At 42.5% G+C, this 24,095-nt stretch overlaps 1 protein-coding gene across 8 annotated transcripts in view; it reads right to left on the bottom strand.

The window, feature by feature from the left end:
• The window catches only part of TUB (TUB bipartite transcription factor), a 254,405-nt gene that overhangs the window by 109,204 nt on the left and 121,106 nt on the right, over positions 1–24,095 (bottom strand). The window lies entirely within an intron of this gene.

Genomic DNA, 24,095 nt, shown 5'->3' with positions numbered 1-24,095 from the left:
CCCACATCCCAGGTGAGTGCCCAAACCACCAGGCTATTGGCTCTTCTGTAGTGGGTGTCTCTCTCTGGTTTTGTCCTGATGCAGAATAAGAAAATATTTGAAATCTTAAAGATTTGCAGTGGTTGGGAATGTTTTTTTCATCCACTTCTAATTACAACTGATTTGGCCACAACAGAGTTAACAGTGACTGATTCAGACCACCCCAGCTTCCAAAGGAGGGCTCCAGGGAAGCTGGAAAATTCCACAAGGTTGGCTTTGTGGAGTTTCCTTTGGATAGTCCTCTTCAAGGGGAAGGGGTTCTGGGAGGCATGGATTTAAGAAGTGTCCCATACCTGTAGATCACTGGGGTACCCTAAGTCCACAGCATAAGGCGCTTTTCACGTGGCTGGCTACCCACTCCCAAGAACATGTGTCCAGTACTCCACCCCAGCTATTGGCTGGATTTTTCTGCAGCTGCTCAGAGACCTTGGAGGAGAACCAGAGGGAGTTATCACAGTTCTAATGGAAAACATTAAGCTTGTTGTTCTCTATCACAAAAGACTAGTAAGGGGCTTTTTTTTTTCTTTGCAGTTCACTTCAGTCTTCATTCATTCAAAAACTAAATCACAGGTAGGAGTTGGTTTTTTTGACTATCAGACTGTAAAAGGTTGACTCCCTCTAGCACTGCACTGGGATAGTGAGGTCAGTACTGATTCAAAGGGGAGTGTGTTCCCAGGCCATTGCCTTCTGCACAGCAATCCTTAGCACTGCACACAGGCACTTAGATCAAAACTAATAGAGAGGTGAGAGCATCCCTACCGAATTGCCAAAAATTCAGCTATTAATATGGTAATAAGCAAGTTTTCCCATCAAGTTTTTCAATGTTTCAACTAGACGTTTTCTGTAAGAAAAAAAAAATCAAAGCAGTCTTGTTTACTCTTCTATAAAAAGTTAGCTAGAATATTGTTGGCAAAATATCTTTCTTGGCACAACATAGGAAGCTAAACTTTTAAAATTTCCCCGTTAGACATAAAATTGCAAGTACTTAAACAACAATTAATTACTAAGCCAAGCATGTATTCAGACCCAAACAGCACTGGAAAAGCCACAACGGATGCATTAAAATGAGACTTCCACTTTCAAAAGTTGAGTTTTTCAAACAGAAGATTTTCACTTTTTGCATAACAGGAGATAAGGTAAAGCAACATTTCTCATGCAGCTTTAGGATAGAAAAAGATAACAATGAAGAAAAAGAAATAAAATGTTCTGAGTTTCTATATATTATATACTGTACATTTAATAAAATAATTATGCAGATAAAAGGACTGCTCCGAATCTGTTCCTGTATCAATTTTCACGCAGAAAGCTGTCTTAAGTGAATCTGATCTCCTCTTTTGGCAACTCACCTCCTCTTCAGGCCTCATCAAGCTTCTCCTAGAGTACTGCAGGGTTTTCTCTGGGAGTCCTTCTCTTTCCTGGTCTGATTCAGCACCTCTTCTTTGACTCTCAGAAATTTCCAAAACTCCTTCTCAGCTACAAGCCCCCCTCTTTCTAGGCCAAATCCTTCTCACCCTACTCACACGAGTAACCACAGTTTGGTGCCTGTGAGTAAGGCAAGCAGAATTTGCCCCACTCCACTGTCTTCTCTAGAGTTGTACAGCCAGTTATGTACTAAGTACATATTAATGTTATAAGTACATGTCTGACACTTACTGTTCAAACTACAAATCTGTACATGTAGGCTTCTTGCACTGTCTCCAACTCTTGTGCAGGGTCAGCTACTATTTGACCATTTAGCACCAAGCTGTGATTAGCTGAGCTTCAGACATGGGGAAACCTCCACATTCACTCAAAATGAATTGTTGCTGCAAAATCAAAACCAGATGTATTTAACACATCCTTGTCCCAATGGACCTGCATATAAGATTTATGCTTCTGGAGTGACAGTGTAAAGTCAGATTCTGATAATATTAGCACAACTGAGGCATAACCAATGTCTCTGTATACATTAGAAAAGTTCCTTATAAAACTGCTATTTTCATACAATGATCTCAAAGTGCTTCATGTTGAATTACACATATTATGCTAATGCCACTGAAAAATATTCATGCTTCAACTCTGGGGCAGGAATCTCTGTAGCACTCCAACCTTCCCCAGGGATGGCACAGATGAGCTCTGGAAGCAGCCATCTGCAGTCCTCTTTGGCTGATAAGATAAACCAGGAAGAATCTTGAGACTGGGGAGAAAAGTTGTGGTGGGGAGGAAAATGGGACAGGAGAAAAGGAATCTTGCTTTGGGTTGTGAGCAGGGGTTAGAGGAAAAAATATCAGATTTAGTGACATTTACTAAAAGCCTGCTGAAGTTAATGGAAAGACTGCTGGTGATTTCAATGGGCTTGGGATCAGGTCTGTTCCCAAGAAGTATTGATGTGTTTAGACCATATAGACAGTGAGCATAATAATAAAACAAAAAGTGAATTTAAGCGTTCACAGTGGAAATCTGCCACGCGCCAGTACTTTGTTGCTGTACCTGGAAATGGCCTAGTCTGCTGCATCTCACCAATTCCTCATTCTGTTTTACACAACCACTGAGAATCGTTTGGTTTTTTCAAATCCTGCCTCCTCTACAGGAACTGCTGACCTGTACCCCATTCCAGTGCTTTACTTATCAGCCCTTGTCTGTCCTCTCCTTATAACAATAAAAAGGTGGAGACAAACTTTTCCATTGTTTTAACTGCTGTGCTCTGTAAGATACAGTCGTGGTTTGAGCAACCTGTTACCAAATGTCAGCGGCACTGCTATGGGTACCCACATGGCCCCACAGTATGCCAACATTTTTATGGCTGACTTAGAACAACGCTTCCTCAGCTCTCGTCCCCTAAAGCCCTACTCTACTTGCGATGCAGTGATGACATCATCATCATCTGGACCCATGGGAAGGAGGCCCTTGAGGAATTCCACCATGATTTCAACAATTTCCACCCCACCATCAACCTCAGCCTAGACCAGTCCACATAAGAGATCCACTTCCTGGACACTACAGTGCAAATAAGCGATGGTCACATAAACACCACCCTATACCGGAAACCTACTGATCACTATACTTACCTACATGCCTCCAGCTTTCATCCAGACCACATCAAACGATCCATTGTCTATAGCCAAGCTCTAAGATACAACCGCATTTGCTCCAATCCCTCAGACAGAGACAAACACCTACAGGATCTCTATCAAGCGTTCTTAAAACTACAATACGCACCTGCTGAATTGAAGAAACAGATTGACAGAGCCAGAAGGGTACCCAGAAGTCACCTACTACAGGACAGGCCCACCAAAGAAAGTAACAGAATGTCACTAGCCATCACCTTCAGCCTCCAACTAAAACCTCTCCAGTGCATCATGAAGGATCTACAACCTATCCTGAAGGACGACCCATCACTCTCTCAGATCTTGGGAGACAGGCCAGTCCTTGCTTACAGACAGCCCCACAACCTGAAGCAAATACTCACCAGCAACTACACACCACACAACAAAAACACTAACCCAGGAACCTATCCCTGCAACAAACCCCGTTGCCAACTCTGTTCACATATCTATTCAAGGGACACCATCGTAGGACCTAACCGCATCAACCACACCATCAGGAGCTCGTTCAGCTGCACATCTACCAATGTGATATATATGCCATCATGTGCCAGCAATGCCCCTCTGCCATGTACATTGGCCAAACTGGACAGTGTCTACATAAAAGAATAAATGGACCCAAATCAGACATCAAGAATTATAATATTCAAAAACCAGTCGGAGAACACTTCAGTCTCCCTGGACACTCAATAACAGACTTTAAAGTGGCAATTCTTCAACAAAAAACTCCAACAAGAAACTGCAGAACTGGAATTACAGTTTGCAAACAGTACACCACCAAATTAGGCCTGAATAAAGACTGGGAGTGGATGGGTCACTACAAAAACTAATTTCCCCATACTAATTCCCCCCTACTGTCACTCACACCTTCTTGTCAACTGTTTGAAATGGGCCACTCTGATTACATTGGCCTCATAACCACTACAAAAGTGATTTTTCCTCCTATTCTACTGTTGAGAATAGCCCTCTTCCAGTTTAATTGAATTATCTCATTTGCACTGACGCCCCCCCCACACACTTGGTAAGGCAACTCCCATCTTTTCATGTACTGTGTATATATACCTGCCTACTGTATTTTCCAGTCCATGCATCTGATGAAGTGGGTTTTAGCCCACAAAAGCTTATGCCCAAATAAATTTGTTAGTCTCTAAGGTGCCACAAGGACTCCTCGTTGTTTTAATCTAAAGACAATTAAAGGAACTACCCATAAAACCATTTATATCAGCAAGCTGAAAAAAAGCCACAATAAAGATAAAGACTCAGAAAGCATTGAAAATAAAGTATATTTCAAGGGGACAACGGGCTATACAAGGCACTGATTTGTTTTATTATAATTAGTAGGAAGTCATCGATGAAGTACCCAAAGATAAATCATACGTGAAATAATATGAGAAAATGAAGATACATGTTTCTGTGTTTGCCAGCTTCTCACTCCCTAATGGCACTGAATTTTGTTGGATCTCATATTACACGACACACCTACTATAAGGCAAATTAATGAAAACTGTAAGAAAACAAATACTGCATATTTTTCTGAAATGGAAAATTTGCTTTCAAGTCAGTCTGTGTTTACAGAAAAAGAAATGTAGTGCTAAGTTATCATTTCACCGAGAGCTAGCTCCCGAAAGCACTCCAACCACTGGGAGTTCTGTTCTTGGAGAGCTTGTAGTATTGAGCCACGGATTTTAACTATTAAATGTTAGGTGAATAATTTGATTTTTTTTTCATTTTTAAATGAACCAGTTTGTATACAACATCCTAGTCATATCTAAATGCATTACATTTTGGGATCAGTGAACTCAGGGCAATCTGTGGCTCAGGTATAAACTACACTATGGAAGTAAACCCTAGGGAGAAACAAACATTTCTAAAACAAGTCCTGAGAACAAGTCAAAAGATTAATGCACATTTAGCCTGCAGCTAACCTAACATGAAAGTATCCGAGAAAGAAAAATGTGATCATGCTAGAAAGTCTCATGTCCCATTTATTCAAACTAGGAGAACATGACACACGTACCAAATTTTCTTGTTAAGATTTAATTAAAAAAAATCAGATTCAGGAAATATGCTAATTCTGTCTGCTTTAAGGAATTTGCTGATGAATTCTCAAACTTTCTGAAGGGCCAGCATATGACATCTCTTTTTACTCAGTGTTTGATAATGATCCCTGTGATTGAACCATTAATTAGGAAAAAAGGTTCCCTTTCATGAAAAAAATATATTTTCAAAAACATTCTGTTCTAGATGCCAGATTGACATCCTTAGTGAGTGAAGTTCACTGTCCACAGAAGAAATAAGTCAGCAGCCATGCAGAAATCTCTATAATCACCTTTCCACTGTGCAGTCCATCACAGCCCTATTTGACCACCCTTTGGAGGGAAAGTTTAGTCTTCTCTTTATGCTCAATAGTTTGTTGCCTCTACACTGCAAGTGTCAAAATTGAAAAGTATGCCAATAGTAATGACAGCTTCTGTGATACGGATACATGTTCGCTTAATGATCACTAGTTTCCAGTTCATGAGAACAGGAGCCCAAGTTCACTCCTAATTAGCAATCTGGTTTCAGCTGCAGCTTTGCAGTTGGGATGGGAAATGGCAGTTTCCCCATCCTATGCTGTTCTTCTCTCTCCCTACCTCCTTCCCGCTATTCCTACACTGAATTCCAAGCAGACACAAAGGGAGATGACTCTGTATGAATAGAGCTTGTTGAAAATCTTCAAGTTTTAACATTCTGCAATGAAAGCCAGAGATTTTTTCCCCCTGCTGAAAAGGTTCCCAAAATGTTTTGTCACATTTTCTGACCCTATCGTCATCCAGCCCCCTCATTTTTAAAAATAAAATATTTCTTAAAAAATAAGATTACAAACCCGGGGGGGGGGGAACCCCTAGGAACCAAAATCATTGGAAATATCTAAGCACAATGCCGAATAAGGAGGCAGACAGGGAGACAGCATGGGCGAGTGTGTAGACCACTGTTCTGGAACTCAGGAGAGCTGAATTCTACTATTGTCACTGGCCTGCTGGGAGCTGGTTGGCAAGTCGCCACACTGGCTTTGTGCCTCTGTTTTCCCTCCCAATATTTGTCTGTTTTGTGTATTTAGATTGTAAGTTCAAATGGGCTTTGCATCAGGCCTTGAGAAGGGAGAATGGGAAAACAACGTACTCTGTTATTTAGCCATAGTACGTCTAAACGACAAGCTAGGGGCATGATTCTCAGCTCGCTTAGACGCAATCGCGCCAGCTCTCATCTGAGCTAATGCAATAAAAACAGTAATGTAGCTGTGGCTGCACAAGCAGCGGTGGCATGGGTTGGCTGCCCTGGGTACACGTCCGCTTGGACCCTGGTGGCCACTGCTACCACGGCCCATACCACCACCGCTACACTACTATTTTCAGCATAACAACTTAAAGGAGAGTCGGAGCAAGCATGCGTAGGCAAGCTGGGAATCACACCCCTCGCTCGCAGCATAGATGTAGCCTAAGGAGGCAGAAATAAGCTGATGGTTGCAAGGATATCCTCAAAAGGATGGTTGTGCCTCAGCCAATTTACCAGTAAATCTGCAGTTATTCAGTTATCCTGGATGTGACAAGTTCTTTGTGAAAAATGTCAGAGCCAGCCTCTGCTTTAAGAAGCCTAGCTGGATTCAATTAATACCTGCTGAGCATTTTGAGCTGAAGACAAGTTAGTGCATAAATTGTATTTGAGTAACGGGCATCCATCCTGCCTTTGTTTATGGTGACATACATGCTGTACATTCCTCTGGGGAAGACTGGCTACATGCATTAGCCAGAGCAGTGCTTATAAATTATAGAATATACTTCAAATAATAAAGACAATGTGAGGATAGAGAATTTAATTTTTACATTAGTTGAAAATCTATTTTACTGCTAACCAAAACAGCTTGTAGAAAGAGTAACACACACTCACACCCCCATTATGCCATATAAAAGGCTTTTAGAAGCAATATTGTTCCCCAATCTCTGAGGTCTGGCTTCTTTCAAAGAAAGGTCAGTGGCCTACCTTTGTAATGGATGAAAGATATTCTGAGTGGTACGAAACATGGTGAGGGGGCAAATAATTTCCTTTAAAGAAGCCCATGAGAAGGGAGGAAAACTCAGCCAGGCCTAACCCCATGGGTCCTAGGGCACCCAAAGAAAGGGACCTACCAGAACTGCAGTGGCATGAGCTATTTTGTGTGGATGTTGTCTCTCTCTCTGTTTCTGACAACTGCCCCCCTATGGCAACATGCCTGTCATTCTCTGAGTCCTCCTGCACATCTACAAAGTAACAGCTGGAGATGGGGGGTTGGGGAAAGAGAAGGAAAGGAAGGCAATTAAAACATCCAACAGTAATTCCCCTGGGAAATCTAGCTTTCAGGGATGGCGCCATAGTGTTTGGTCCTGCTCCTTCACCCCTTCCCATTCCACATCTAAAACCCACTGTGCCCCTTCTGCAAAAGGGGCTTGCACAGTGTGCCTGGGTGAGACAGCGCAATAGAGGCTTAACTCCTCCTTGCTTGCTGCACATGAGGAGGAGATGTTCCATGCCAAGGCTGTTTTATTTATTGATTCATTTAAGAGCAGGAGGCTGACAGATTATGAAGTGTAGAGATGAATGGAGAGGCCAAAGCCTTTTCAATCTCAAGTCAAAAAAGGAGTAGAACTACCCTATGGCCGCAAAGCATCTAATAAGAGAACAAAAGCTCAAAGCTCAAGCATTGAAAGCTAGGTCTGGTAGAACCACCCCTCTCGCTCACTAAAGCTGCTTAAAGATTTTCATGGAAAGATGGAGCCAGAGCTTATTTCCTGGATAAAGTCCATGCTTATTTTATAGGGACATTTATAAGTTAAAGATGGTTCAGCAGTATCTTAAGAAACAGCAATTGTATCAGTCTTGAAGCAATCATTTCATGGACTGAATTTTTCTAAAAATCAGCCAGGGCAACTGCTAGCTAAAGTCAAGCTTATTGTACCTGTTTAAAAAACACTCAAAATTAAGGGGGGGAGGAGGAGAAGAGAATTATAATTGAATACCCCTCTTGTAGAATTCCAATTTATATTTAAAAGGCAAATTTTTCAAAAGTCACCTTTAACACTGCAGGTACAAAATTCTGTGTCTGAGATTTTGGGCATACAAAGATGTGGATTTGTGAGCTGCATGCTGCATTTGGATGAGCAGTTAGACAGCCCTCCTCTACTGTATGTAGCAGTCTGATCTGCTTATGTCAATGCTTTTTTGTGTGTGCATCTAAGTTGTGTACCCCAAAAATTTACCCATAATTTTAAGACTTTCAGTTATTTGTATTTGCCTGATCTGGAATAGCTAGGGGACTGGTCCATCCAGGCTACTTTAAATTATACCCTGTTGGCTCTGGCAGCAAGGGCCATTCACCAACCAGGGATTGGCAGAGCATAACAGCAAACCAGCTACCACCCTTCTTCCCTCAGGAATTCTCTGAGAATGGCCCCTGTGCTTCTGCCTCTCTGCCAAGTTGGGCCTACACCAGGGAAAATCCCTAGCAGAGGGGCTCTGGCTGCTTTGCATTGTGGAAGTGGAGCAGATCTCAGGAGTAAGCCCTACATTCCTAATTCAGACAAAAAGCTGCAGGAAGAAATTAGATGAAAATGTAACAATAAAAGTAAAACAAAGGCAGTTCACATGTTCCTTGCATATCATTTTGCAGACAAATAAATTAATTTAGTATCCTGCAGGTCATATTGCACAGAGTTTAACTGAGAACTGATAGTACCCCCCGATAAATACATAGTTATGGATATTCTCACATATAAGATAAGCAATTTGGAAATAAGACCAAATTTGTTATTGTACTATAAACTTCACATTATGTTTTTGCTGATGGAGTTGTAATATTAGGAGCTAATACCATGACAACAAGACTTCCTCAGTATTACTGATTGCATTAGCAATGTGATGTTGTACAATTGTTTTTCTAGGGGACCAAGCTCATTTTAGTATTTGAAAAAAAAAATGTATCAACATCTTCTATATCGCTTATAATGTATATTGAAAATCTGTGGGAGCAGGAGTAATATTATCGTATGTAGTAACAAAAGCAGTGAATCAAACACATTACAAGTTCAGGGGCCTGAATCCTTCGTAAGTGTGTATGGGCAGAACTTCATTGGTTTCAAGGGAATGATGCAGATTGACATCAGCTGAAGGTCTGGCCTATTCTTTCTGAGGTACAATGTAAATGATGATAGAACATGATGGGTGTGATAGCAATGGTGGGCTGCTAAAATTAAAAAAAAGGGCTCCCTCAAACTCATCTGCCTCAGTCAGCATCTCTTGTGACGTTTCCCGAGTGAAACTCTCCCCCTCCAAATCCATCAGTTTTATATTTTTCCTTCTATTTCTCACAAAATCCATCAGTCCAAATCTGTCAACATCTCTGAAAAACCCATAACTTCCCCCATCTTCCTCCTCATCCAAATCCATATATGCTACCCAGGGCACCCTACCTCTCAATCCACTCTCCTCCCTCCCCAGCCCTTAATGGTGTCTCCTCCAACAGCTATTCCTGATACAACAGAACTTTCTTAAGGCCTCTGCTGGCATTAGTGATAGCGTCTCACTTTATCTGGTGGGGCAGCAGGTGGCTGGTCAGCTGAAAAACAGGACCCCTCTGGTCATGGGCTGGGAACCCTCTTCAGCTAGACATCCCTGATAGCTAATGGTGGGTGGGTGGCTGGGGTATGTGTAAGTTTCCTCTAGCTGATATGAGAGGCCTTGGGTGGGGGGTGACATTTTACCTCTAGCTGGTGAGGGGAAAGTGGAGTCCCGGCAATCCCCTTGTACGAGTTCTTTATATACTCCAAACTGTTTGTAGCCAGCCAGAAAGTAGACAAGTGGGTGCAAGACTCCCGTTCAGCGTAGCAGCAGCTTACCCCCTGCCTATCGCTTCGCGGCAGACTTTGTAGTGCACCTTGGAGAGGCCCTGGAGGCAGGCACAGAAAGGGAGTTCTCCTGGTAGCAGCTGCACTTACAGGGTGGCAGCTACTTGAGTAGGCAGCAGCCCGCTCAGTTCCAGCCTCACAGAGCCTAAAAATGTTAATAAGCAGAACTACACTGAGCATATTTGAGTGAATCTGTAGCATACTTTTTTCTTTTGCCATGCCTCATCTCAAAGAGAACTGATTTCTCTCCATTATCCCGCTGCTACCCACAGAGCCAGCCTAAGGATTCTGAGGAATGCTCATGAGATAATTATTTGGGACACACCCTGAATTTTATATAAATTTACAAGAAAAGAATGTGTGTGGGGGAGGCAAGAGAGAATCTTTAGCTGCCCCGGCAGCCTCATGCTGCAGAAGTGGCACCCAGCTGCTTGTTCCTATGAGCCTTAGCAATCAGTTGACACTGGGTTACATTTTTGCGGCTCACTACAAGGAAAAGGATTAGATGAAACTTCTCCTTCATGGGAGCCCAAGGCAATTCTGCTAATATGGAGCAAGTATTCACACACCTGCCCTGTCACCAAGTTCAAAAATCATGAGTCAGCCCCCCCTCCCACACACAAAAAAAAAACATTTAAAAATCATGAGAGTTTTTAAAATAATAAATTTAAGGCTCTTTTTTCAGAGTAGCAGCCCTGTTAGTCTGTATCTGCAAAAAGAAAAGGAGGACTTGTGGCACCTTAGAGGCTAAATAAATGTATTAGTCTCTAAGGTGCCACAAGTCCTCCTTTTCTTTTTAAGGATCTTTTTGTTGGTCTTTAGGATTAATAGTTTCGAATTTTTCAGATGTGCTCAACATTTTTCTGGAAAATGAAAGATTCAGTTCTCATAATCCCATGACTGCTGAGGCTTTAAGACAAACACCAAATATCACGAGACTCGCAATAAAATCATGAGCGTGATCAACCATGGAGCTCACATGAGCACATAAATAGTCCAGCTGCCTTCATAGAGACTGTTCACAGGCCTGAAGTTAAGCATATGCAGCATGCTTAATATGGTATCAAGGCTTTAGTTACTATGACATAATATATGTTATTTCACAGTAACTATGTAGTGGTAACATGGCACCTGCATTGGAAACAACAGCCGTTACATGATATTGGGTCATTTCCTGGTTACTAATTTACTTGCACCACCAATATAATTTGTCTTGAATAATTTTTTTTCATAGCCAGTGAAACTGGATCAGGCCACAAAGTACACTTATAGCAACATTCTCCAGTACTTCAAATATTTCTCCTGGGATGAACCACAAGAATTAAGTGGTCCCTGCTTAACTAAGGTATACATCATACTGATGAATAGGAGTGTTTTAAATTAACAGCATCTCCCACACTAATGGTTCTGTATAAAAGAAAAAAATGAAATTAAAACATTTTTTCCCAACCACTTGGTGTGAATAGCGTTTGGTATTTCTGAGCTGAAATGCCTTGATTCAACAGTACTGAAATAGAAGACAATTAACAGACCCCAAACAAATGAGGAAACCAGAGCAAGAAGTCAGATCCTGGCCCAGAATAAGATTGCTTTGGTATAAGAAAATGTTGAGTGATGGAGCACTGACCTAGCCAGCACTATATCACCCCCATCCTGGACTTAATATAGTGGGTGTGTTGCAGGAAACTGGGATTAGGGGGAATGGCCAGAGTGCTGCTGTGCTAGTTGAGTTTTGGGAGCCATTGCACCCAGATGCAATTTACAGTAGCCCTGAGGCTGCTGTAAGTTACGCAGGGGTGGGGGAGTGAATCAGTTCAGGAAGTTTCCTGCTTCTATAGGTGTGGGTATTATTTGGCTGGCTTTGGGTCTTTGTGACAGTAGGTGATCGGATCCTAAACCTGTTGCCTGCACACTCATGTAAATTTGAAGATCTACACATCCTTCAGATGAGAAAAGTTACTCTTATGAGATCATGATATCAAATTACTTACCGGTTAAAATACTAAGAATTAACTATTTTTAAGGCACCAATCCTGTAAAGTCCTCTGTACTCAGAACTCCCACCACATATCAATGACACCTCATGCTCTGACTTGTATGAGCCCAAACATTTGCAGCTGGAGCAGATTTAGTGTTTTCATTTGGTTTGTCTTGAAAGTTTGCATGAGAAATATTAATAGAACTAATAATAGTAATTACTGTAATGAATGTAACAGCTGGTACCAGCAGCTGAACATATGCTTAGCTTTTATGTTCTTTATATCAGGAGTTAGGTGTTTCAGAAATATGGTAATGGTCGTCGCTCACTGTTCCATTCTTAGAATTTTAACACCAGAGAATCGATTGTTTGCTGTAACAACTCTGGAATCTGCTATTAAATAAATGGAGCCTGTCAAACAGAGATCTGTGCAAGATGTTCAAAGTCAACTTAATAATGGCAGCATCTTAGTCTATTCTATTCTTTTTAGGGTCTTATACTGCCCACATCACTGTAGTGCCAGAGCACCTTCACTACTGCCTTGAGCGATATGACAAACATCTGTCACATGTGCTTCCTTCTCATAGCCTCACCTCAGGGGTAGAATTGTGTGCACAGGGAAGTGTTCCTCCCTCTTGAATCTCCAAAATCACGGGTTAATCACCTGTGGGAGTGAAGGCCAGGCTCAAGATCACTCCAAAGCCGCATAATGGTTCCAGCTGCATATGGCTGCTGATGGCCTATTACCTCCTCCCCATCTTATTTGTGTGCTGTTCCCTATCCCCTAGTCTCTATTTGTTTCGTGGTTGTGGTTTGGAGTTTTTTTTAATAGAAGCTCTTCAGGACAGAACCATGCCCTCTTGGGTTTGTACAGCACCTAGCACATTGTGGGTGCTGCCAGAATCAAATAATGAAATAAGCAATAACAGCACCACTTACCTTGAGACAATTAACAAATAAAATGAGCACATGAGCTCCAAAGGTGTTCCCTTTTGCATGCCCAGTCTCTGAACAGACCCCATGAGACTGGGTGTGAAGTAGGAATAGCGGGAAGGAGGTAGGGAGAGAGAAGAACAGCATAGGATGGGGAAACTGCCATGTCCATCCCAACTGCAAAGCTGCAGCTGAAACCAGATTGCTAATTAGGAGTGAACTTGGGCTCCTGTTCTCATGAACTAGAAACTAGTGATCATTGGAATGGTATGGTAAGACAGCCCAGTGCACTAAATGTGGTTCCAGAGAGGAAAAACTGCTAGGATTACCCCCTACAAACCAAATTTATTATTAAAACAACCTCTTCTAAACTTGGGATTTATTCTAACTCCTTATTGGTCAGATAAGTCTTTTAGTGCAAGCATGCTGAATAGTTTAGATATTAGGAAGACAGAGTATCTACCAACTTGTAATAATTGAGTATAGGAGTTGTAATAAATGCATTGTTCAAGATTAGCGTGTAATTTCACACACAAAATCCACTCTCTTTGTGGATATCAAAGGTAGGTATCAAGAGTGACACGTGCTTCTAGCTGCATTGACTCCTGGTATTCACAGATCCACCAAACATGGTGTGCAAACTTACAACACCCAGGAAGATCATTTGCATCACCAATCAATTTGCTCAACATTAAAAGATAATTTTTCTTAAATCAGGGAATTTTTCCTGTTCTGTCCAAGATTTCAGATGTCCCTTTAAACCAGGCTTTAGGCCATCATCAATTAACAATTAAGAAGAAAACAGAAACACTTTACATTTTGTTTCTTTTTGGGATCTGTGTTCTCTAAAATCACCTTTAAACAATTTCAGAATACAGAACTCCCAGAATTTATAACGTCCCTAGACTAAAACCCATATATATCACTGCATTCAGGACTCAGCATCTCTGAAGCTGCAATGAGTTAACTATCCCATCCGCACATTCTCAAATATAACATGGGCTGCCTTTTGCTCTTGCCCCCCTAGGGTTATTCAGGGTATGTCTACACTTGGAGCTGGCGTTGTAATTCCCAACTGGAGGAGACATACCTGTGCTAGCTAGGGTGACCAGACCTCCAGATATTATCAGTACCAACCCGATATTAGAGGCTTTGTCTTATATAGGCAACTGTACCCCCCTACCCTCCCTCCACACACACAAAACCCCAACAATGTCCAGATTTTACACACTTTCTATATGGTCACCCTGGTGCTAGCTCTCATTTAAACATAGAGTGTAGTTGGCAGCGCGGGCAGTGGAATGGGCTAGCTGCCCTGACTATGTATCTAGTGTCTCGGACAGGTACATATTGAAGTGACTAGCCCATCCTGCTGCTTATGTCACAGTAGCTACACTATTTTTAGTGTGCTAGATCACTCAGAGCTAGTGAGGGTATGTCTCCTTGAGCTAGGAATTACGTCCCTAGCTCAAAGTGTAGAGGTCCCCGAGCCAAGGCCCTGTGGTAGGGAGCCATCACAGGACAAAATATAACTGTTTAAATCCCCACCCCCACCAAGGTACTTTATAACTGCACATAGGGAAATGTTGTCTAGATAAAATTACTATAAGATGGGTGCACAAATGGCTGAAAGATGGTACTCAAAGAGTAGTTATGAATGGTTTTCTGTCAAACTGGGAGGGATACCTAGTGGGGTCCTGCAGCTGCCAGTCTTGGGTCCAGCATTAGTCAATATTTTCATTAATGACTTAGATAAGGGAGTGAAGAGTATGCTTATAAAATTTGCAGATGACAAGTTAGGAGGGGATGCCAGCACTCTGGAGGACAGGAATAGAATTCTAAATGACCTTGACAAATTAGAGAACAAGGTGAAATTCAATAAACACAAATGCAAAGCAAAGAAAGTGAAGAAAAATCAAATGCACAGCTACACAGTGGGGAATACCAGCTAGGCAGTAGTACTGTTGAAAAGGATCTGGGGGTTCTAGTGATAAACAAATTGAATATAAGTCAACAATGTGATGCAGCTGCAAGAAAGGCTAATATAATTCTCGGGTGTATTAACAGAAGTGTCTGTGTAAGACAAGGGAAGCAATTGTCCCACTCTGCTTGGCACTGGAGAAGCCTCAGCGGGAGTACTGTGTCCAATTCTGGATGCCACACATTAGGAAAGATGTCTAGAGGAGAACACAAATGATAAAAGATTTAGAAAAGCTGACGTATGAGGAAAGGTTAAAAAAACTGGCCATGGTTAGTCTTGAGAAAAGGAGACTGAAGAGGACATCTTCAAACACATTAAGGGCTGTTATAAAGAAGACAATGATCAATTATTCTCCAAGTCCACTGACAATAGGATAAGGAGCAACAGGCTTAATCTGCAGCAAGGGAGATTTAAGTTGGATATTAGGGAAAAAATTCTAACTATAAGAATAGTTAGACTTCCAAGGGAAGTTGTGGAATCCCTGTCATTGGAGGTTTTTAAGAACAGGTTAGACAAACACTTCTCAGCGATGGTCTAGGTTTACAAGGTCCTATCTCAGTGCAGGGGGCTGAACTTGATGATCTCTTGATGTCGCTTCTAACCCTACAGTTCTATGATTCTAATGTGACAGGCAATGTAGGTTGGTGGAAGGGAGCTGATAGTGTAGATGCATATATTAACTTGACTTCAAGCTCAAAAAAGAACTAGATAAATTCATGGAGGATAGGTCCATCAGTGGTTATTAGCCAGGGGATGGGGTCCTTAGCCTCTGTTTGCCAGAAGCTGGGAATGGACGACAGGGGATGGATCACTTGAAGATTACCTGTTCTGTTCATTCCCTTTGGGGCACCTGGCATTGGCCACTGTTGGAAGACAGGATACTAGGCTCGATGGACCTTTGCTCTAACCCAGTATGGCCATTCTTATGTTCTTATGACTTAAGGTGGCTTACATCGACCTAAATTTATAATGTAGACCAGGCCTCATCAGACAGCCACCCTTAACTCCAAAATGGAGAATTCACACAAAAAGAGGGGAAAAGAAAAATATGAAGATAGGACCAAGAAGTTATGGTGAAAACATCTTTTGGGGGAAAAGGTTAGACACGTGTCCAAAGGAGGTGGAGGGTAGAAAGAAATGTCCTGAGATAGGGAAGGGAATTCCACATCCTAAAAGGCTACCAGAGCAAAGATTTGATCATCCTAAAATGTAGTGAAGGGGTATCTCTAATTTGGGTGCTCTCTGTGTACAAATATCTTTCAGCATAAGGCTCAAGAAAAAAAATCTTAAATATAACCAGCACTGTTAAGGACTTTAAAAACCAACCGGGACAACTTAAAGACAAGCTGTCAGTTTAAAAAGGCAAGATGAGCACAACTGCTGAAATGAATGAGCAAACAACTATCTTCTGAACATACTAGAAGCAGTGGAGAAGCACTGGCAACAGCTGTGCTAAGAGAGAATTCAATGTTGATAAATGCAAAGTAATGCACATTGGAAAACATAATCCCAACTAAACATATAAAATGATGAAGTCTAAATTAGCTGTTACCACTCAAAAAAGAGATCTGGGAATCATTGTGGATAGTTCTCTGCAAACATCTGCTCGATGTGCAGTGGCAGCCAAAAAAGCTAACAGAATGTTGGGATACATTTGGAAAGGGATAGATCATAAGACAGCAAATATCATAATGCCACTAAATAAATCCATGGTATGCTACACCTGGAATAATGTGTGCAGTTCTAGTCACCCCATCTTCAAAAAGATGAATTAGAATTAGAAAAGGTACAGAGACGGACAACAAAAATGATTAAGGGTATGGAACAACTTTCAAATGATGAGAGATTAAAATGACTGGCACTGCTCACCTTGGAAAAGAGATGACTAAGGGGGCATACAATAGATGTCTATAAAACCGTCATGAATGGTGTGGAGAAACAGTGTTATTTACCCCTTCACACAAGAACACAAGAACCAGGGGTCCCCCAATGAAATTAATAGGGAGCAGGTTTAAACAAACAAAAAGAAGTATTTCTTTACACAATGCACAGTTAACCTGTGGAACTTGTTGCCAGGGATGTTGTGAAGGCCAAAAGTATAACTGGATTCAAAAATGAACTAGATAAGCTCATGGAGAATAGGTCCATCAGTGACTATTGGCCAAGATGGTCAGGGATGCAACCCCATGCTCTGGGTTTCCCTAAGCTTCTGACTGCCAGATGCTGGAAGTGGACAACAGGGTATGGATCACTCGGTAATTCCTACGTTGCCTTCTGAAGCATCTGGGGCTGGCTATTGTCAGACGACAGAATACTGGGCTAGATGGACCATTAGTCTGATGCAGTATGGCCATTCTTATGTTCTTATGAATTACAATAAATAGGTCCTGTGGTCAAGCACTGCAGTTGCAGGTGTCATAGACATGGCTTGTCTTGTCTAGTTTGCAAATCTGTAAAAACCTCATACCAAATGTCCTGACATGTCTGTCAGTGGAAAAGACCTGGTGAGTGAGACAACTGGGCAGATCTTCGACGGGTGTAAATTCTTACCGCAATGTTGATAACAGAGCTGTGGCAATTTACGCAAGCTGAGGATCTGTCCCCAAGTTCCTTGGCCTGGCTTGCTTATTTCAAACAGGTCCCCATCCATGAAAAGGGAAACAAAGGAAGCAAAAGCATCCATTTGGTGATTTCTACCCAATGCCATAACAGCTGCATCTGCCTAGGGTTGAGGATGAAGCACCTCTGAGAGAATCCAACTGGTAATATCCAAGCATTCATCCCGAGGGCAGTTGAATTTGCAGGTTCCATAGACCAAAGAATATCATACACAGTTGCATATCAGCAGTGTACTCATACTGCTCCATCCCATGTTTAGAGCTAATCTCTACTAACACAGCAGCAGTTCTGAAATTCATATCAGACATGAGGTGCATTTCTCCCCACCCAGAGTACCAAGCCTGAAGCATCAGGAGAGAGGGTGGTCTGTCTGATTATGTTTCAGTAGTGTGACAAAGTCCGATCTGATAGCTGTAAGAGAGCGGTGGAAGACAGATATATCAGCCCCAGAATGGTGAAGGCCCTTTACTCTATGAACTGAAAAGAGGTTACCTCAGGCTAACGAGAGACACCCAAGTCCAATTAAGGGCTGCCAGTGACCTTTAAAAAGCCCCTCTTCTGGTAAGGGAGAGAGGGGGGAGGGATGAGAAACAAACTGCAGTAAGGTTAGTGGCAGCAGGGAGAAAACACTTCTCTTGGGTGGAAGGTTACTCTCTTCCCTATAAGGGAAACAATCCAGTTAACCCAAAGCCAGCATAATAATGCTACACCCCAGAGAGGGGCAGGTCCCGGCAAAGCATTTCCTTTTTGTGTTATGAGTTTATTTCTTTTGTTTGGCTTAAGAGTACAACTTGGGCCTACCCTGGGACCCCCTTTGTAAAATATTGAAAAATAAACCAGAGTGAGGCATTGAAAACCTTTAGAGTGGGACTGATTTACTCCAGGCCCCTGGCACCAGAGGGAGAAACGCTGAGGCCCATGAGGCAAAGGAGGTGTCTTCTCACAAGGGCACAAGATAAAAAGGAAGAGGTGGGAGGGAAGAAGAGCAGAAAGAGTAATGGAGAAATAGGAGAGGTGAAGAAATCAGAAAATAAGGCAGTTGATTGGATACTAAGTCAATGGCAACATGGCAGTTCAGACAATGCTTTCTAGTACATCAGTTATTAGGGCTCTGGAGTTACTTATTAATCTAAAACAAAGACAAGTCATTCTTTAATAATTCCTGGAATGTTTTGACTACACAGTGGTACCTCGATATACTAGTATGGTATAGGACTAGATGGTAAATCTGTGCAGCCATAAGGTATATTCTGAGGGGCCTCATCTTCCTAAGGAGAAAAAAACCCAGCAAAATGTTTGCTGTGTACTAAATTATACTGGATAAACTAATTTCATTGCAACTCGTTGGGAATCAAAGAATGATAGGAAGTAATAATACAATGCCCTTTATGTGGGATTATATAAAGGAACCAGCTAGAAGACTTATGTATATTACTTGAAGAGTATAATAGAAGTATTCAGGAGCAGGCTTGTATTTGTTGTATACATAATTGCTTTATTGAATTTGTTATGCAAGAGCCTTTCCTCTAGACTTGATGCTGAAAAAGACAAGATCTAGTCAGAACATGTTACTCTTTATTCATCCTGTTACATGCACTACTATTCCCCTTGTATGTCTGTGTTCCTACTGTAGGTACTGCATTTTCTTTAACATTGACATAAAGCATTTGGAAAATCTTTGGCTAAACTTATAAGAGAGACCTCATAAGCCAGCGCAAAGAGCACTTGACTGAGGATCAGAAGACCTGGAGTCTAGTCCTAGTTCAGCGACTGGCCTAATGAGTGATCCTGGTCAAATCACTTCACCTCTCTTGTATGATCCTTCTTCCATCTTGTCTATTTAGATTTCAATTTATTTGAGGCAGGACTGCCTCTTCCTCTGTCTGTGTAGTGCCTAGCACAATGGGGTCCCAGTTTCAGTTGGGGCTTTACGCTGAGTGCCCATGCAAGATTAGGGAAGATAGAATCCATTCCTCTCCCATAGGCTGCTACTGCAATCCAAGGGGTCCAGTGACAGCCAGACCTGCTGTGCCCCTCTTCTACAAAGCAGGGTATTTAACCGGGCTACCACCAGCCAAATCTCTGCCTTGCCTGAAACCAGCCCCAAAATGGAGACAGTGCTCTGTGGTGTACACACAAGGTGCAAAAGGCCCCTGTGTAGCCTCTCAGCACTTTGTCATTTCTTGTGCAGCAGAACCATGCTATTTCTGCTTCTGTCGGGGTCTTTACCTAGGTATGCTTGGGTTCTAATAATGCTTTCAGAAGTATTTTCTTTGATGGAGCATGGTTTTCTACAGGCTGGGGAAGGAAGAATTACTACAAGTAATAAAAATACATAACATGAGGATTTCCAGCTACAGGGTAGAACTTTCTTAAAGAGGGCACTGTAGTGGGGCAGTTACACCCCTTCCCCCCCTCGCTTCTAGAAAAAAGGCTCCACTGATTGGGGAAGCAGCCGCAGCTGGGGCCACGCCCCCATCAGGCCACAACTGGCCCTGTTATAAGGGCTAAAGGAGGAACTGGGTTAGTCTCTCTCCAGCTTTGGAGGGAGAAGGATGTAGCTGCCTGGGAGAAAAGGATACCTGAAGTGGAGCAGGGCTGGGGAAAGGCAAGAGGGGCTGGGGAGCTCCAGCCTGGCAACGCCCCAGGCTGCAAGCCTTGTTACAAGCCCAAAACAGGTACTGGGGTTGCAGAGGTAGCTGGTCCAACCTCCTTGCCAATGATAAGTGGCCATGACAGACTGTAGTTTGCCCCAGAGAGTGGGGCTAGATGATGACTGGCAGTAGCCACTGAGGCAAGGTGGGTTTAGAGGGTTGTGGGTTTCCCTGGGAGGGGAGACCCAGAGTGAGGGGTTTCTGCAGGGGCAGAACCCTGAGGTAAAGGGCACCTGGGTCCAGGAGGGACACAGGGCCAGCGGCAGGTGAGACACCGGCCTGCAGAGGGTGCTCCGTATGCTGGAAAAAGGGCTAATTCCCAAGATAACCAGCAGGAGGTGCTGCACCAGTGAGCCTTCGCTTCACTACAGGCACAACCAAATGGTTTCCTGTGTCTAAGTATCTCACTTTTTGTCTTTAACCCATTGTAGTCTGAAGAGTGAGCATGTGATAAGAGGAAACTTAAGAGGGATGCAAAGGGAGAGCATCATTATTATTAACTTCACTGCTATGTGCTGAATGTCTCAGTTGACAACTTAAGAGGCATTCACCACATTTACTGAAACTCTGTTCTCAGTTCCATGCCCTTGTGACACCCCATACCAAGGATGTTAGTTACAACCCCATGCCGGAGCTGGCCGTTGAGGGGTTGTGCATGTCCCTATGTAAGGAATATGTATTACACAGTATTTATAAAGTCTGGGTTTTATGACATGCTAGCTCTGGAGATAAAGAAATTTGCAAATGTAAAGGCAATGTGGTTTTCAAAAGTGATTTTTCTGACTAGATCTGTGCTTTGTGAGGATAGCTACTGAAAGACAAACACACACGTAAGCAGGTAGGTCCCAGTAAGCTAAAAGTCTGAGGAGGCTCCAAAGCATGTATTAGCCTTTCAAAAGGGAGTTATAAAATTGGGTTAAAATCCAGTTTAAAGAGAGGAGTTTCATAATACTTGTAATTAAAGTGCTGCAAAATGTTCTCAAGTGAATCTGAATCTCTACAAGATTAATTCTAAACTACAAAGGCGGCTTTAGATCACTGAAAAAGCTCACCTGGGTTTGCAAACCTGGATCATTCTCTGGTATTTCATCAAGATCAGGGGAAACATGGCAGTTTTCCCTCCACTTTTGGTTTTTGCATTAGTTTCAATCCAAAACTCAAAAAGAAATTAAGATATTGCAAACCCACGCTGAGCAAAACTGAAAAACAAGGTCACACAAACCCTGCAACCTGAACCCTAATTTCTGAACAAACTTAAAAGTGTCATTTTTGTTAAATAAAAGGGGGGGTGGAAGGAGTACCACTTTGTGAAGACCATTGAGCACAAATAAGAATATTGGTAAGATCTGAAGATAAATAATGTCATACAAAATAGATGTAAGTAAATTGAAACATGCTTGTTGCCACCACTCATTCACATTAAATACTACATATCTATCTCCAATGCACAGAATTTCCCCAGCCGAAGCTGGCGGCAGAATTTCTGGATTGCTCAGCTCCTATTTAGGCTGTTAAATAAAGTGGACAGATTTTCAAAAGATTGCAGAATTCATTTGAAAGTTTGGCCACCACTGTCAATAGGAGCTGAGCACTTCTGAAAATCTGGCCCCAAAGGTGAGAGCTGAGCACCAGCAGCTCCTTTGAAAGTTTAGGCCACAGTACTGAATTTGTCCAGACTTAAGGACAGCTACTTACAGTACCTGAAAAAGGATTCCCTGTTTTTATTTGGGATGGTCGCATAACAAGCCTAGTTTCCTAAAACACAGAGGGCTAAGTTGCGGCTGGTACTGCACAGCTGTGCCATGCAGATTGGGGAGGATGTGGGCAAAGAGCTTTCCTACCCTACACCTAGTGTAAGGACCAGCCCATTTTTTGGCTCAACTGTACTCCTACTAAAATCCCTGGCAAAAATGAGCACTAATTTCATAAAGGAAGGGAGGACTTGTGGCACTTTAGAGACTAACAAATTTATTTGAGCATAAGCTTTCGTGAGCTACAACTCACTTCATCGGATACATTCAGTGGAAAATACAGTGGGGAGATTTACGTACATAGAGAGCATGAAACAATGCTTGTTACCATACATGCTGTAACAAGAGAGTGATCACTTAAGGTGAGCTATTACCAGGAGGGGGGGGAACCTTTTGTAGTGATAATCAAGGTGGGCCATTTCCAGCAGTTGATAAGAAGGTCTGAGGAACAGTGGGGGGTAGAGGGGGGGGGGAATAAACATGGGGAAATAGTTTTACATTGTGTAATGACCCACCCACTCCCAGTCTCTATTCAAGCCTAAGTTAATTGTATCCAGTTTGCAAATTAATTCCAATTCAGCAGTCTCTTGTTGGAAACTACAATCCATCGGTGATCTTCCTGAAAACACCATCCTGGCCACTGTGGATGTAGAAGCCCTCTACACCAACATTCCACACAAAGATGGACTACAAGCCATCAGGAACAGTATCTCCGATAATGTCACGGCAAACCTGGTGGCTGAACTTTGACTTTGTCCTCACCCAAAACTATTTCACATCTGGGGACAATGTATACCTTCAAATCAGCGGCACTGCTATGGGTACCCACATGGCCCCACAGTATGCCAACATTTTTATGGCTGACTTAGAACAACGCTTCCTCAGCTCTCGTCCCCTAATGCCCCTACTCATGCTACATTGATGACATCTTCATCATCTGGACCCATGGAAAAGAAGCCCTTGAGGAATTCCACCATGATTTCAACAATTTCCATCCCACCATCAACCTCAGCCTGGACCAGTACACAAGAGATCTAATTCCTGGACATTACGGTGCTAATAAGCGATGGTCACATAAACACCACCCCATACTGGAAACCTCTGACCGCTATTCCTACCTACATGCCTCCAGCTTTCATCCAGACCACACCACACAATCCATTGTCTACAGCCAAGCTCTACAATACAACCGCATTTGCTCCAACCCCTCAGACAGAGACAAACACCTACAAGATCTCTATCAAGCATTCTTACAACTACAATACCCACCTGCTGAAGTGAAGAAACAGATTGACAGAGCCAGAAGACTACCCAGAAATCACCTACTACAGGACAGGCCCAACAAAGAAAATAACAGAACGCCACTAGCCATCACCTTCAGCCCCCAACTAAAACCTCTCCAACGCATCATCAAGGATCTACAACCTATCCTGAAGGATGACCCATCACTCTCACAGATCTTGGGAGACAGGCCAGTCCTTGCTTACAGACAGCCCCCCAACCTGAAGCAAGTACTCACCAGGAACCACACACCACACAATAGAACCACTAACCCAGGAACCTATCCTTGCAACAAAGCCTGTTGCCAACTGTGCCCACATATTCAGGGGACACCATCATAGGGCCGAATCACATCAGCCACACTATCAGAGGCTAGTTCACCTGCACATCTACCAATGTGATATATGCCATCATGTACCAGCAATGCCCCTCTGCCATGTACATTGGTCAAACTGGACAGTCTCTACATAGAAGAATAAATGGACACAAATCAGAAGTCTAGAATTATAACATTCAAAAACCAGTTGGAGAACACTTCAATCTCTTTGGTCACTCGATTACAGACCTAAAAGTTGCAATTCTTCAACAAAAAAAACTTCAAAGACTCCAAGGAGAGACTACTGAATTGGAATTAATTTGCAAACTGGATACAATTAACTTAGGCTTGAATAGAGACTGGGAGTGGATGGCTCATTACACAGAGTAAAGCTATTCCCCCACTGTTCCTCAGACGTTCTTGTCAACTGCTGGAAATGGCCCACCTTGATTATCACTACAAAAGGTTCTGCCCCCCTCCCCCCCCCCCACTCTCCTGCTAGTAAAGCTCACCTTAAGTGATCACTCTCTTGTTAGTGTGTAT

Source organism: Caretta caretta, chromosome 6 (assembly GCF_965140235.1).
Source record: "Caretta caretta isolate rCarCar2 chromosome 6, rCarCar1.hap1, whole genome shotgun sequence".
NCBI lineage: Eukaryota > Metazoa > Chordata > Testudines > Cheloniidae > Caretta > Caretta caretta.
Note: the sequence above shows the minus strand (reverse complement) of the source record. Positions and strands in the feature narration are given on the sequence as shown.